The following is a 13415-nucleotide window of genomic DNA, read 5'->3' as shown; positions in this document are numbered from 1 at the left end:
ATTATGAAACCTAGCATGCCAAATAAAGAATGACCATGCAAAAGAGAAGTTTTCTCTTTTAGAACCTTTACCAGCACCTTGTCCTGTTTTTTGGACAAGGGGCCCACATTTTCATTTTGCACTGAGCATTGCACATTATGCAGCTGGAACAAGGACTCCCAAGTCAAGCATGGAAATGGTGTTTGACACCATGATGCCAAGGAGATTGTACAGATAGACCACAATGTAAGAAGAGAAGAGACCTAGGAACCCAAACATTTCAAGAGGGAGCAGAGAAGCAGGGCCCTTGAAGGAGATGAAAGGAATAGGGAGAGATTAAAAAAGTCAGGAGAGTGAAGGTGAGATAGAAACAAGGAAGCAGTAACCCCAAGGCAGATAAAACTCACCAAGGGATCAAGAAAACCAAGACCCAAGAGTCTGGTAAAGAGCAAACCCTCAGCCCATCCATTCCATGTGTAGGTTCCAAGTAGTCAGCCCAGAAGTCAATTCACATTACCAAATTTCCAGTTCCCTTTGGGTGCACAAGTAGTACCTGGGCAGGCACTCTCCTCTCCATAGTCTGGTGCTCACTGCCACTGGGCCTGGATGGTCTCGATAGGCATCCTGTGTTTCCACACCTATGGACCTAACCTCTTGCAGGCTGCTCTTATGTATGGTGGTGGATTGTAGAGCAAGCCTTAGTATCCTCTGGGTAGCCCTGACCTAGTTTAGTGCTCAGTTTTACTTTCTAAGAGATTGCAGGACACTTCCAAGTATCTTGTGGACATGGGTAGAGAAGCTCCAGTTTTCTGTTTTTGGGTGCAGGTCTGACTATAAAATTTGCAAAGTGAATATGCCTGGTTTTCTCAGGGGACAGGGAGATTAGTTTCTTCTTCCCATGCCTGCATTCCCAAATTACAGAAGGTGGGTGATCCCCAACTGTGCCACCAAACTGCTAAGGAACTACATCTTCTGCAGTGGGCACACTTATGCCTGGATTGGGGTTGGCAAGAGGTCCCTGCCAAATTCTGCTCCTGACTATGCCAGCATAAGGTGTGGATGGCCACTGATTTGCCTGGCCTTGATATGCACCTGTGAGGCAGGAGTGGAAAGGGGGAGGCTAACTAGTCCCAGAGAGGTAGGGAGTCAGGGAGAGGAAGACCATGCCTCATTGTCTCATGGGGCTTCACTTACAAAATACAAATTCTAAGATTTTAAGGACAATTCTGTAAAGAATTTAAGGACAGAGACAGCAGAGCAATAAGCCCTGAGCTTGGGGCCCTTATACATGAGCAGAGCTCTGTGAGAACCTGCAGATTGGGAGGTGGTGAGGTCAGCCCGTCTGGGGCAATGCAGTTTCCTTACTGACTTTTCTTTAAGTGACGAGTATGGCAACTATTCACATGTCAACTTCCCCTGATCAAAGAAGAAACATAGTAGCTGAACACTCTTTTGTTCTTTGTCTCTGTTTTCTTTTACTTGTGGGAGATGCTCATTGGTTCCAAGTGCATGATAGTATATTTGAGAATCATGGGCTGAGATCACATCATCCTGGTCTCTTTTAATGGGTTGTGAGGAGATTTGAGATTATGAGATTTGATTCTCAGCCCGGGGCAATTTTGACTCCCCAAAGGACATTGGTGATATCTGGAGACATTTTTTGGTTGTCATAACTGGGTGGCACTGGTTGCTACTGGGATGACACTAAATATTCTATAATACACAGCCTTCCATGACAAGGAATCATCTAGGCCAGAATTTCAATAGTGATGAGAAATCCTGTGCAACGTTATGATATATATTCTCAAGGTTCATTAACTTGCACCTTCGTTTCGAATACTTGAATATTATAAACGCAGAACTAACAAATGGAGATACTTCTGTAGGCTAATGGAATTGTATTTAACTTTCCTCATTAAGAACGAATTCTTACATTTTTATGCCAAACCCGTAAGAGAAAAGAGGGAGAGGTGGAACTACTCTTGCTTTTCCAGGCAGTTCCTGGGGCACTTTTCTGAAACCCCAGAATTCTGCTCAACACAGTTTGAAAAATGTTCATCTAGTTTAACAGCTCCTCAGTCAATCTGTAAGTAAATGGAAGGTTAGAGAGATTAAGTGATTTTTTTAGGATCATACAGATGGATGGTGATAGATCAAGGTCTTCCAATTCAGTGCTCATCCAAAATAGAGCAGACACTTATTATTGCCCATTTTTAAAAATCTAGACAAATTTCACAGATAAAATATATCTGTATGGCCTATTGAAACATAATAAAATCACATAAATTTGCTAGGGCTGTAACAGTGTCTTCTAAAGTTTCTCTCTTTGGCTTATAGATGGCTACCTTCTCCCTGTGTCTTCACATACTAATTTCTCTGTACCTGTTTGTGTCCAAATTTCTTCTTCTTTTAAGGATATAGGTGAGAAAGATGGCGGTGTAGGAGGACGCTGGGCTCACCTCGTCCAGCTGATTGCTTAGATTCCACCCACATCAGCCTAAATAACCCAGAAAACCACTGGAAGACTAGCAGAATGGACTCTCCAGAGCCAAGCGTAGACAAGAGGCCCACGGAAGAGGGTAGGAAGGGCAGAGAGGTGGTGCATGCTACATGGACTGGCAGGAGGGAGCTGGCAGGTGGAGGAGTAGCCTGCCAGGCAAGGCAGAGCCCCCAAAGTCTGGCTTGCAAAAGCAGAGGGGCCAGACTGCATGAGTTATGACAACCAGTGGGACTTAACATCTGGAATGTTAAAAGTCAACAGCTCTGCTCTCAGAGAGTGGGGAGGGCAAAAGGATGCTGGGAGGGAGAGTTGTTGAGGCCTGGAGGGACAGAGCTTGGCAGGGGAACAAAGGTGCTGGCAAGCGCCATTTCCCTCTCCCATCCCCCAGCTGAAATTCCAAAGGGAACCAGTTCCTGCCACCAAACTTGCTTGCACTGTGCAGCCACCCAACGCTGTGCTTCTGTGGATTGATCCCTCCGACAGGTCTGCCTCCCTCCCGGTGCTGCAGGGCCCCTCCCACAGGAGACCACTGAGGGCAAAGCTAGCTAAGCCTGCCCCTCCCAGCCCTGTGCACGTTGCAGATCCACCCGAGCTAATACTCCCTTGGCCAGATCCCATTGAAGCAGCACCACAAGCCTGGCTGGGTGCAGGCATCCCAGACAGGGGCCACACCACTCTACAGTGAGTCCTGCCCCTGGGAGAAGGGAAGATAAGGTACATACCAGTCTGACTGTGGCCCCAGCGGTGGGCTGGGGGCAGACATGGGGTCTGACTGCGGCCCCCCCCCCACCAACACAAGTTTCTCCAGACAGCATAAGGGAAGTGCCCTGAAGTTTGGAGCTACTGCAGGGACTAGCCAAAATGATGAAATGGAAGAATTCTCCTCAGAAGAAACTCCAGGAAGTAGCGACAGCTAATGAATTGATCAAAACCTATTTAAGCAATATAACAGAACAAGAATTTAGATAATACTCATAAAATTAATCTCTGGGCTTGAAAAAAGCAGAGAAGACAACAGGGAATCTATTGCTACAGAGATCAAGGGACTAAAAAATAGTCATGAGGAATTAAAAAATGCTATAAATGAGGTGCAAAATAAAATGCAGGTGGACATAGCACAGATTGAAGAGGCAGAGGAGAGAATAGGTGAATTAGAAGATACAATTATGGGAAAAGAGGAAGCTGAGAAAAAGAGAGATAAAAAAATCCAGGAGTATGAGGGGAGAATTAGAGAACTAAGTGATGAAATCAAATGGAACAATATCCGTAGAATAGGAATTCCAGAAGAAGAAGAGAAAGGGGCTGAATGTGTACTTGAACAAATCATAGCTGAGAACTTCCCTGACCTGGGGAAGGAAAAAAAGCATTGAAATCCAAGAGACACAGACAACTCACTTCAGATGTAACTTGAATTGATCTTCCGCACAACATATCATAGTGAAACTGGCAAAATACAAGGATAAAGAGAAAATTCTGAAAGCAAGTAGGAATAAACAGGCTCTAACTTACAAAGGTAGACACATAAGAGTAGTGGCAGACCTATCTACTGAAACTTGGCAGGTCAGAAAGGAATGGCAGGAAATCTTCAATGTGATGAACAGAAAAAATATGCAGCCAAGAATCCAGTAAGCCATTCAGAATAGAGGGAGAGATAAAGGTTTTCCCAAACAAAAACTGAAGGAATTCATCATCACTAAACCAGCTCTACAAGGGATCCTAAGGGGGATGCTGTGAGATAAAGTACCAGAGACATCACTACAAGCATGAAACCTACAGACATCACAATGACTCTAAACCCATATCTTTCTATAATAACACTGAATGTAAATGGACTAAATGCATCAACCAAAAGACATAGGGTATCAGAATGGATAAAAAAAAAACTAGATCCACCTATTTCCTGTCTACAAGAGACTCATTTTAGACCTGAGGGCACCTTCAGATTGAGAGTGAGGGGATGGAGAACTATCTATCATGCTACTGGAAGTCAAAAGAAAGCTGAGTAGCCATACTTATATCAGACAAACGAGACTTTAAATTAAAGGCTGTAACAAGAGATGAAGAAGGGCATTATATAATAATCACCGGGTCTATCCATCAGGAAGAACTAACAATTATAAATGTCTATGCGCCAAATACAGGAGCCCACAAATATATAAGACAATTGCTCACAAACATAGCAACCTTAGAGATAAGAATGTGGTAATTGCAGGGGACTTTTAATACTCCACTTACAGAAATGGATAGATCATCTAGACACACGGTCAATAAAGAAACAAGGGCCCTGAATGATACATTGGATCAGATGGACTTGACAGATATATTTAGAACTCTGCATCCCAAAACAAGAGAACACATGTTGAGTGCACATGGAACATTCTCCAAGATAGATCACATACTGGGTCACAAACAGCCCTTAATAAGCATAAAAGAATTGAGATCATACCATGCACGCTTTCAGACCACAATGCTATGAAACTTGAAATCAAACACAGAAAAATGTCTGGAAAATCTCCAAAAGCATGGAGGTTAAAGAACACCCTCTAAAGAATGAATGGGTCAACCAGGCAATTAGAGAAGAAATTAAAAAATATATGGAAACAAATGAAAACAAAAATACAACAATCCAAACACTTTGGGATGCAGCGAAGGCAGTCCTGAGAGGAAAATACATTGCAATCCAGGCCTATCTCAAGAAACAAGAAAAATCCCAAATACAAAATCTAACAGCACACCTAAAGGAAATAGAAGCAGAACAGCAAAGGCAGCCTAAACCCAGCAGAAGAAGAGAAATAATAAAGATCAGAGCAGAAATAAACAATATAGAATCTAAAAAACCAATAGAGCAGATCAAGGAAACCAAGAGTTGGTTTTCTGAAAAAATAAACAAAATGGATAAACATCTAGCCAGGCTTCTCAAAAATAAATGGGAGAGGACCCAGATAGATAAAATCATGAATTGAAATGGAATTATTACAACCAATCCCTCAGAAATACAAGCAATTATCAGGGAATACTATGAGAAATTATATGCCAAGAAACTGGACAAGCTGGAAGAAATGGACAAATTCCTAAGCACCACATACTTCCAAAACTCAAACAGGAAGAAAATAGAAAATAGAAAATTTGAATGAACCCATAACCAGCAAAGAAATTGAATCAGTTATCAAAAATCTCCCAACAAATAAGAGTCCAGGACCAGATGGCTTCCCTAGGGAATTCTACCAGACATTTAAAGCAGAGATAATACCTGTCCTTCTCAAGCTATTCCAAAAAATAGAAAGGGAAGAAAAACTTCCAGACTCATTCTATGAAGCCAGCATTACTTTGATTCCCCAAATAGACAGAGACCCAGCAAAAAAAAAGAGAACTACAGGCCAATATCCCTGATGACTATGGATGCAAAAATTCTCAACAAGATACTAGCAAATCGAATTCAACAGCATATAAAAAGAATTATTCACCAAGATCAAGTGGGATTCATTCCTGGGCTGCAGGGCTGGTTCAACATTCACATATCAATCGATGTGGTATATCACATTAATAAAAGAAAAGATAAGAACCATATGATCCTGTCAATTGATGCAGAAAAAGCATGTGACAAAATTCAGCAACCTTTCTTAATAAAAACCCTCGAGAAAGTCGGAATAGAAGGAACATACTTAAGCATCATAAAAACTTTTTATGAAAAGCCCACAGCTAATATCATCCTCAATGGGGCAAAACTGAGGGCTTTCCCCCTGAGATCAGTCCACTCTCACCACTGTTGTTTAACATACTGTTGGAAGTTCCAGCATCAGCAATCACACAACAAAAGGAAATCAAAGGCATCAAAATTGGCAAAGATGAAGTCAAGCTTTCACTTTTTGCAGATGGCATGATATTATACATAGAAAACCTGATAGACTCCACCAAAAGTCTGCTAGAACTGATACATGAATTCAGCAAAGTTGCAGCATACAAAATTAATGTACAGAAATCAGTTGCATTCTTATACACTAATAATGAAGCAACAGAAAGACAAAGAAACTGATCCCATTCACAATTGCACCAAGAAGCATAAAATACCTAGGAATAAATGTAACCAAAGATGTAAAAGATCTGTATGCTGAAAACAATGGAAAGCTTATGAAGGAAATTGAAGAAGATATAAAGAAATGGAAAAACATTACATGCTCATGGATTGGAAGAATAAGTATTGTTAAAATGTCAATACTACCCAAAACAATCTATACATTCAGTACAATCCCATTCAAAATTGTACCAGCATTCTTCTCAAAGCTATAACAAGCCATCCTAAAATTTGTATGGAACCACAAAAGACCCCGAATAGCCAAAGTAATTTTGAAGAAGAAGACCAAAGTGGGAGGCATTACAATTCCAGACTTTAGCCTCTACTACAAAGCTGTAATCATCAAGACAGCATGGTATTGGCACAAAAACAGACACATAGACCAATGGAATAGAATAAAGACTCCAGAATTGGACCCACAAATGTATGGCCAACTAATCTTTGACAAAGCAGGAAAGAATGTCCAATGGAAAAAGGACAGTCTCTTTAACAAATGGCTCTGGCAGAACTGGATAGCAACATGCAGAGGAAAGAAACTAGATCACGTTCTTACAGCATTCACAAAAATAAACTCAAAATGGATGAAACACCTGAATGTGAGACAGGAAACCATCAAAACCCTAGAGGAGAAAGCAGGAAAAAACCTCTTTGACCTCAGCTGCAGCAATTTCTTACTTGACTCATCTCCAGAGGCAAGGTAATTAAAAGCAAAAATGAACTATTGGGACCTCATGAAGATAAAAAGCTTCTTCACTGCAAAGGAAACAATCAACAAAACTAAAAGGCTACCGACGGAATGGGAAAAGATATTTGCAAATGACATATCGGACAAAGGGCTAGTATCCAAAATCTATAAAGAACTCACCAAAGTTCACACCTGAAAAACAAAGAATCCAGTGAAGAAATGGGCAGAAAGCATGAATAGACACTTCTCTAAAGAAGACATCCGGATGGCCAACATGCACATGAAAAGATGCTCAATGTCACTCCTCATCAGGAAAAATACAAGTCAAAACCACATTGAGATACCACCTCAAGCCAGTCAGAGTGGCTAAAATGAACAAATCAGGAGACTATAGATGCTGGAGAGGATGTGGAGAAATGGGAACACTCTTGCACTATTGGTGGGAATGCAAAGTGGTGTAGCTGCTCTGGAAAACAGTGTGGAGGTTCCTCAAAAAGTTAAAAATAGATCTACCCTATGACCCGGCAATAGCACTGCTAGGAATTTACTCGAGGGATATAGGAGTGCTGATGCATAGGGGCACTTGTACCCCAATGTTTATAGCAGCACTTTCAACAATAGCCAAATTATGGAAAGAGCCTAAATGTCCATCAACTGATGAATGGATAAAGAAATTGTGGTTTATATGCACAATGGAATACTACTTGGCACTGAGAAAGAATGAAATATGGCCTTTTTTTTTTTTTTTTTTTTTTTTTTTATTTATATATGAAATTTATTGTCAAATTGGTTTCCATACAACACCCAGTGCTCATCCCAAAAGGTGCCCTCCTCAGTACCCATCACCCACCCTCTCCTCCCTCCCACCCCCCATCAACCCTTAGTTTGTTCTCAGTTCTCAACAGTCTCTTATGCTTTGGCTCTCTCCCACTCTAACCTCTTTTTTTTTTTTTTTTTTTGTTCCCCTCCCCCATGGGTTTCTCTTAAGTTTCTCAGGATCCACATAAGAGTGAAACCATATGGTATCTGTCTTTCTCTGTATGGCTTATTTCACTTAGCATCACACTCTCCAGTTCCATCCACGTTGCTACAAAAGGCCATATTTCATTTTTTCTCATTGCCACGTAGTACTCCATTGTGTATATAAACCACAATTTCTTTATCCATTCATCGGTTGATGGACATTTAGGCTCTTTCCATAATTTGGCTATTGTTGAGAGTGCTGCTATGAACATTGGGGTACAAGTGCCCCTATGCATCAGTACTCCTGTGTCCCTTGGATAAATTCCTAGCAGTGCTATTGCTGGGTCATAGGGTAGGTCTATTTTTAATTTTCTGAGGAACCTCCACACTGCTTTCCAGAGCGACTGCACCAATTTGCATTCCCACCAACAGTGCAAGAGGGTTCCCGTTTCTCCACATCCTCTCCAGCATCTATAGTCTCCTGATTTGTTCATTTTGGCCACTCTGACTGGCGTGAGGTGATATCTGAGTGTGGTTTTGATTTGTATTTCCCTGATAAGGAGCGACGCTGAACATCTTTTCATGTGCCTGTTGGCCATCCGGATGTCTTCTTTAGAGAAGTGTCTATTCATGTTTTCTGCCCATTTCTTCACTGGGTTATTTGCTTTTCGGGTGTGGAGTTTGGTGAGCTCTTTATAGATTTTGGATACTAGCCCTTTGTCCGATATGTCATTTGCAAATATCTTTTCCCATTCCGTTGGTTGCCTTTTAGTTTTGTTGGTTGTTTCCTTTGCTGTGCAGAAGCTTTTTATCTTCATAAGGTCCCAGCAATTCACTTTTGCTTTTAATTCCCTTGCCTTTGGGGATGTGTCGAGTAAGAGATTGCTACGGCTGAGGTCAGAGAGGTCTTTTCCTGCTTTCTCCTCTAAGGTTTGGATGGTTTCCTGTCTCACATTCAGGTCCTTTATCCATTTTGAGTTTATTTTTGTGAATGGTGTGAGAAAGTGGTCTAGTTTCAACCTTCTGCATGTTGCTGTCCAGTTCTCCCAGCACCATTTGTTAAAGAGACTGTCTTTTTTCCATTGGATGTTCTTTCCTGCTTTGTCAAAGATGAGTTGGCCGTACGTTTGTGGGTCTAGTTCTGGGGTTTCTATTCTATTCCATTGGTCTATGTGTCTGTTTTGGTGCCAATACCATGCTGTCTTGATGATGACAGCTTTGTAGTAGAGGCTAAAGTCTGGGATTGTGATGCCTCCTGCTTTGGTCTTCTTCTTCAAAATTACTTTGGCTATTCGGGGCCTTTTGTGGTTCCATATGAATTTTAGGATTGCTTGTTCTAGTTTCGAGAAGAATGCTGGTGCAATTTTGATTGGGATTGCATTGAATGTGTAGATAGCTTTGGGTAGTATTGACATTTTGACAATATTTATTCTTCCAATCCATGAGCAGGGAATGTCTTTCCATTTCTTTAAATCTTCTTCAATTACCTTCATAAGCTTTCTATAGTTTTCAGCATACAGATCCTTTACATCTTTGGTTAGATTGATTCCTAGGTATTTTATGCTTCTTGGTGCAATTGTGAATGGGATCAGTTTCTTTATTTGTCTTTCTGTTGCTTCATTGTTAGTGTATAAGAATGCAACTGATTTCTGTACATTGATTTTGTATCCTGCAACTTTGCTGAATTCATGTATCAGTTCTAGCAGACTTTTGGTGGAGTCTATCGGATTTTCCATGTATAATATCATGTCATCTGCAAAGAGCGAAAGCTTGACTTCATCTTTGCCAATTTTGACGCCTTTGATTTCCTTCTGTTGTCTGATTGCTGATGCTAGAACTTCCAGCACTATGTTAAACAACAGCAGTGAGAGTGGGCATCCCTGTCGTGTTCCTGATCTCAGGGAAAAAGCTCTCAGTTTTTCCCCGTTGAGGATGATGTTAGCTGTGGGCTTTTCATAAATGGCTTTTATGATCTTTAAGTATGTTCCTTCTATCCCGACTTTCTCAAGAGTTTTTATTAAGAAAGGGTGCTGGATTTTGTCAAAGGCCTTTTCTGCATCGATTGACAGGATCATATGGTTCTTCTCTTTTTTTTTGTTAATGTGATGTATCACGTTGATTGATTTGCGAATGTTGAACCAGCCCTGCATCCCAGGAATGAATCCCACTTGATCATGGTGAATAATTCTTTTTATATGCCGTTGAATTCGATTTGCTAGTATCTTATTGAGAATTTTGGCATCCATATTCATCAGGGATATTGGCCTGTAGTTCTCTTTTTTTACTGGGTCTCTGTCTGGTTTAGGAATCAAAGTAATACTGGCTTCATAGAATGAGTCTGGAAGTTTTCCTTCCCTTTCTATTTCTTGGAATAGCTTGAGAAGGATAGGTATTATCTCTGCTTTAAATGTCTGGTAGAACTCCCCTGGGAAGCCATCTGGTCCTGGACTCTTATTTGTTGGGAGATTTTTGATAACCGATTCAATTTCTTCGCTGGTTATGGGTCTGTTCAAGCTTTCTATTTCCTCCTGATTGAGTTTTGGAAGAGTGTGGGTGTTCAGGAATTTGTCCATTTCTTCCAGGTTGTCCAATTTGTTGGCATATAATTTTTCATAGTATTCCCTGATAATTGTTTGTATCTCTGAGGGATTGGTTGTAATCATTCCATTTTCATTCATGATTTTATCTATTTGGGTCATCTCCCTTTTCTTTTTGAGAAGCCTGGCTAGAGGTTTGTCAATTTTGTTTATTTTTTCAAAAAACCAACTCTTGGTTTCATTGATCTGCTCTACAGTTTTTTTAGATTCTATATTGTTTATTTCTGCTCTGATCTTTATTATTTCTCTTCTTCTGCTGGGTTTAGGCTGCCTTTGCTGTTCTGCTTCTATTTCCTTTAGGTGTGCTGTTAGATTTTGTATTTGGGATTTTTCTTGTTTCTGGAGATAGGCCTGGATTGCAATGTATTTTCCTCTCAGGACTGCCTTTGCTGCGTCCCAAAGCGTTTGGATTGTTGTATTTTCATTTTCGTTTGTTTCCATATATTTTTTAATTTCTTCTCTAATTGCCTGGTTGACCCACTCATTCGTGAGTAGGGTGTTCTTTAACCTCCATGCTTTTGGAGGTTTTCCAGACTTTTTTCTGTGGTTGATTTCAAGCTTCATAGCGTTGTGGTCTGAAAGTATGCATGGTATGATTTCAATTCTTGTAAACTTATGAAGGGCTGTTTTGTGACCCAGTATATGATCTATCTTGGAGAATGTTCCATGTGCACTCGAGAAGAAAGTATATTCTGTTGCTTTGGGATGCAGAGTTCTAAATATATCTGTCAAGTCCATCTGATCCAATGTCTCATTCAGGGCCCTTGTTTCTTTATTGATCGTGTGTCTAGATGATCTATCCATTTCTGTAAGTGGGGTGTTAAAGTCCCCTGCAATTACCACATTCTTATCAATAAGGTTGCTTGTGTTTATGAGTAATTGTTTTATATATTTGGGCGCTCCGGTATTCGGCGCATAGACATTTATAATTGTTAGCTCTTCCTGATGGATAGACCCTGTCACTATTATATAATGTCCTTCTTCATCTCTTGTTACAGCCTTTAATTTAAAGTCTAGTTTGTCTGATATAAGTATGGCTACTCCAGCTTTCTTTTGGCTTCCAGTAGCATGATAAATAGTTCTCCATCCCCTCACTCTCAATCTAAAGGTGTCCTCAGGTCTAAAATGAGTCTCTTGTAGACAGCAAATAGATGGGTCTTGTTTTTTTATCCATTCTGATACCCTATGTCTTTTGGTTGGCGCATTTAGTCCATTTACATTCAGTGTTATTATAGAAAGATATGGGTTTAGAGTCATTGTGATGTCTGTATGTTTTATGCTTGTAGTGATGTCTCTGGTACTTTGTCTCACAGGGTCCCCCTTAGGATGTCTTGTAGGGCTGGTTTAGTGGTGACAAATTCCTTCAGTTTTTGTTTGTTTGGGAAGACCTTTATCTCTCCTTCGATTCTAAATGACAGACTTGCTGGATAAAGGATTCTCGGCTGCATATTTTTTCTATCTAGCACACTGAAAATCTCGTGCCAATTCTTTCTGGCCTGCCAAGTTTCAAAAGAGAGATCAGTCACGAGTCTTATAGGTCTCCCTTTATATGTGAGGGCACGTTTACCCCTTGCTGCTTTCAGAATTTTCTCTTTATCCTTGTATTTTGCCAGTTTCACTATGATATGTCGTGCAGAAGATCGATTCAAGTTACGTCTGAAGGGAGTTCTCTGTGCCTCTTGGATTTCAATGCCTTTTTCCTTCCCTAGTTCAGGGAAGTTCTCAGCTATTATTTCTTCAAGTACCCCTTCAGCACCTTTCCCTCTCTCTTCCTCCTCTGGGATACCAATGATGCGTATATTATTTCTTTTTAGTGTATCACTTAGTTCTCTAATTTTCCCCTCATATTCCTGGATTTTTTTATCCCTCTTTTTCTCAGCTTCCTCTTTTTCCATAACTTTATCTTCTAGTTCACCTATTCTCTCCTCTGCCTCTTCAATCCGAGCCGTGGTGGTTTCCATTTTGTTATGCATTTCGTTTAAAGCGTTTTTCAGCTCCTCGTGACTGTTCCTTAGTCCCTTGATCTCTGTAGCAAGAGATTCTCTGCTGTCCGCTATACTGTTTTCAAGCCCAGCGATTAATTTTATGACTATTATTCTAAATTCACTTTCTGTTATATTATTTAAGTCCTTTTTGATCAGCTCATTAGCTGTTGTTATTTCCTGGAGATTCTTCTGAGGGGAATTCTTCCGCTTGGTCATTTTGGATAGTCCCTGGCGTGGTGAGGCCCTGCAGGGCACTTCCCCTGTGCTGTGGTGTATAACTGGAGTTGGTGGGCGGAGCCGCAGTCAGACCTGATGTCTGCTCCCAGCCCACCGCTGGGGCCACAGTCAGACTGGTGCGTGCCTTCTCTTCCCCTCTCCTAGGGGCGGGATTCACTGTGGGGTGGGGTGGTCTGTCTGGGCTACTTGCACACTGCCAGGCTTGTGATGCTGGGGATCTGGCGTCTTAGCTGGGGTGGGTAGGCAAGGTGCACAGGGGCAGGAGGGGCAGGCTTAGCTTGCTTCTCCTTAGGTGATCCACTTCAGGAGGGGCCCTGTGGCAGCAGGAGGGAGTCAGATCCGCTGCCGGAGGTTTGGCTCCGCAGAAGCGCAGAGTTGGGTGTTTGCGCGGAGCGAG

This window comes from Puma concolor, chromosome B4 (assembly GCF_028749965.1).
Source record: "Puma concolor isolate L17-30 chromosome B4, mPumCon1.1.hap2, whole genome shotgun sequence".
NCBI classification, from domain to species: domain Eukaryota; kingdom Metazoa; phylum Chordata; class Mammalia; order Carnivora; family Felidae; genus Puma; species Puma concolor.
This window is presented reverse-complemented; position numbering follows the sequence as displayed.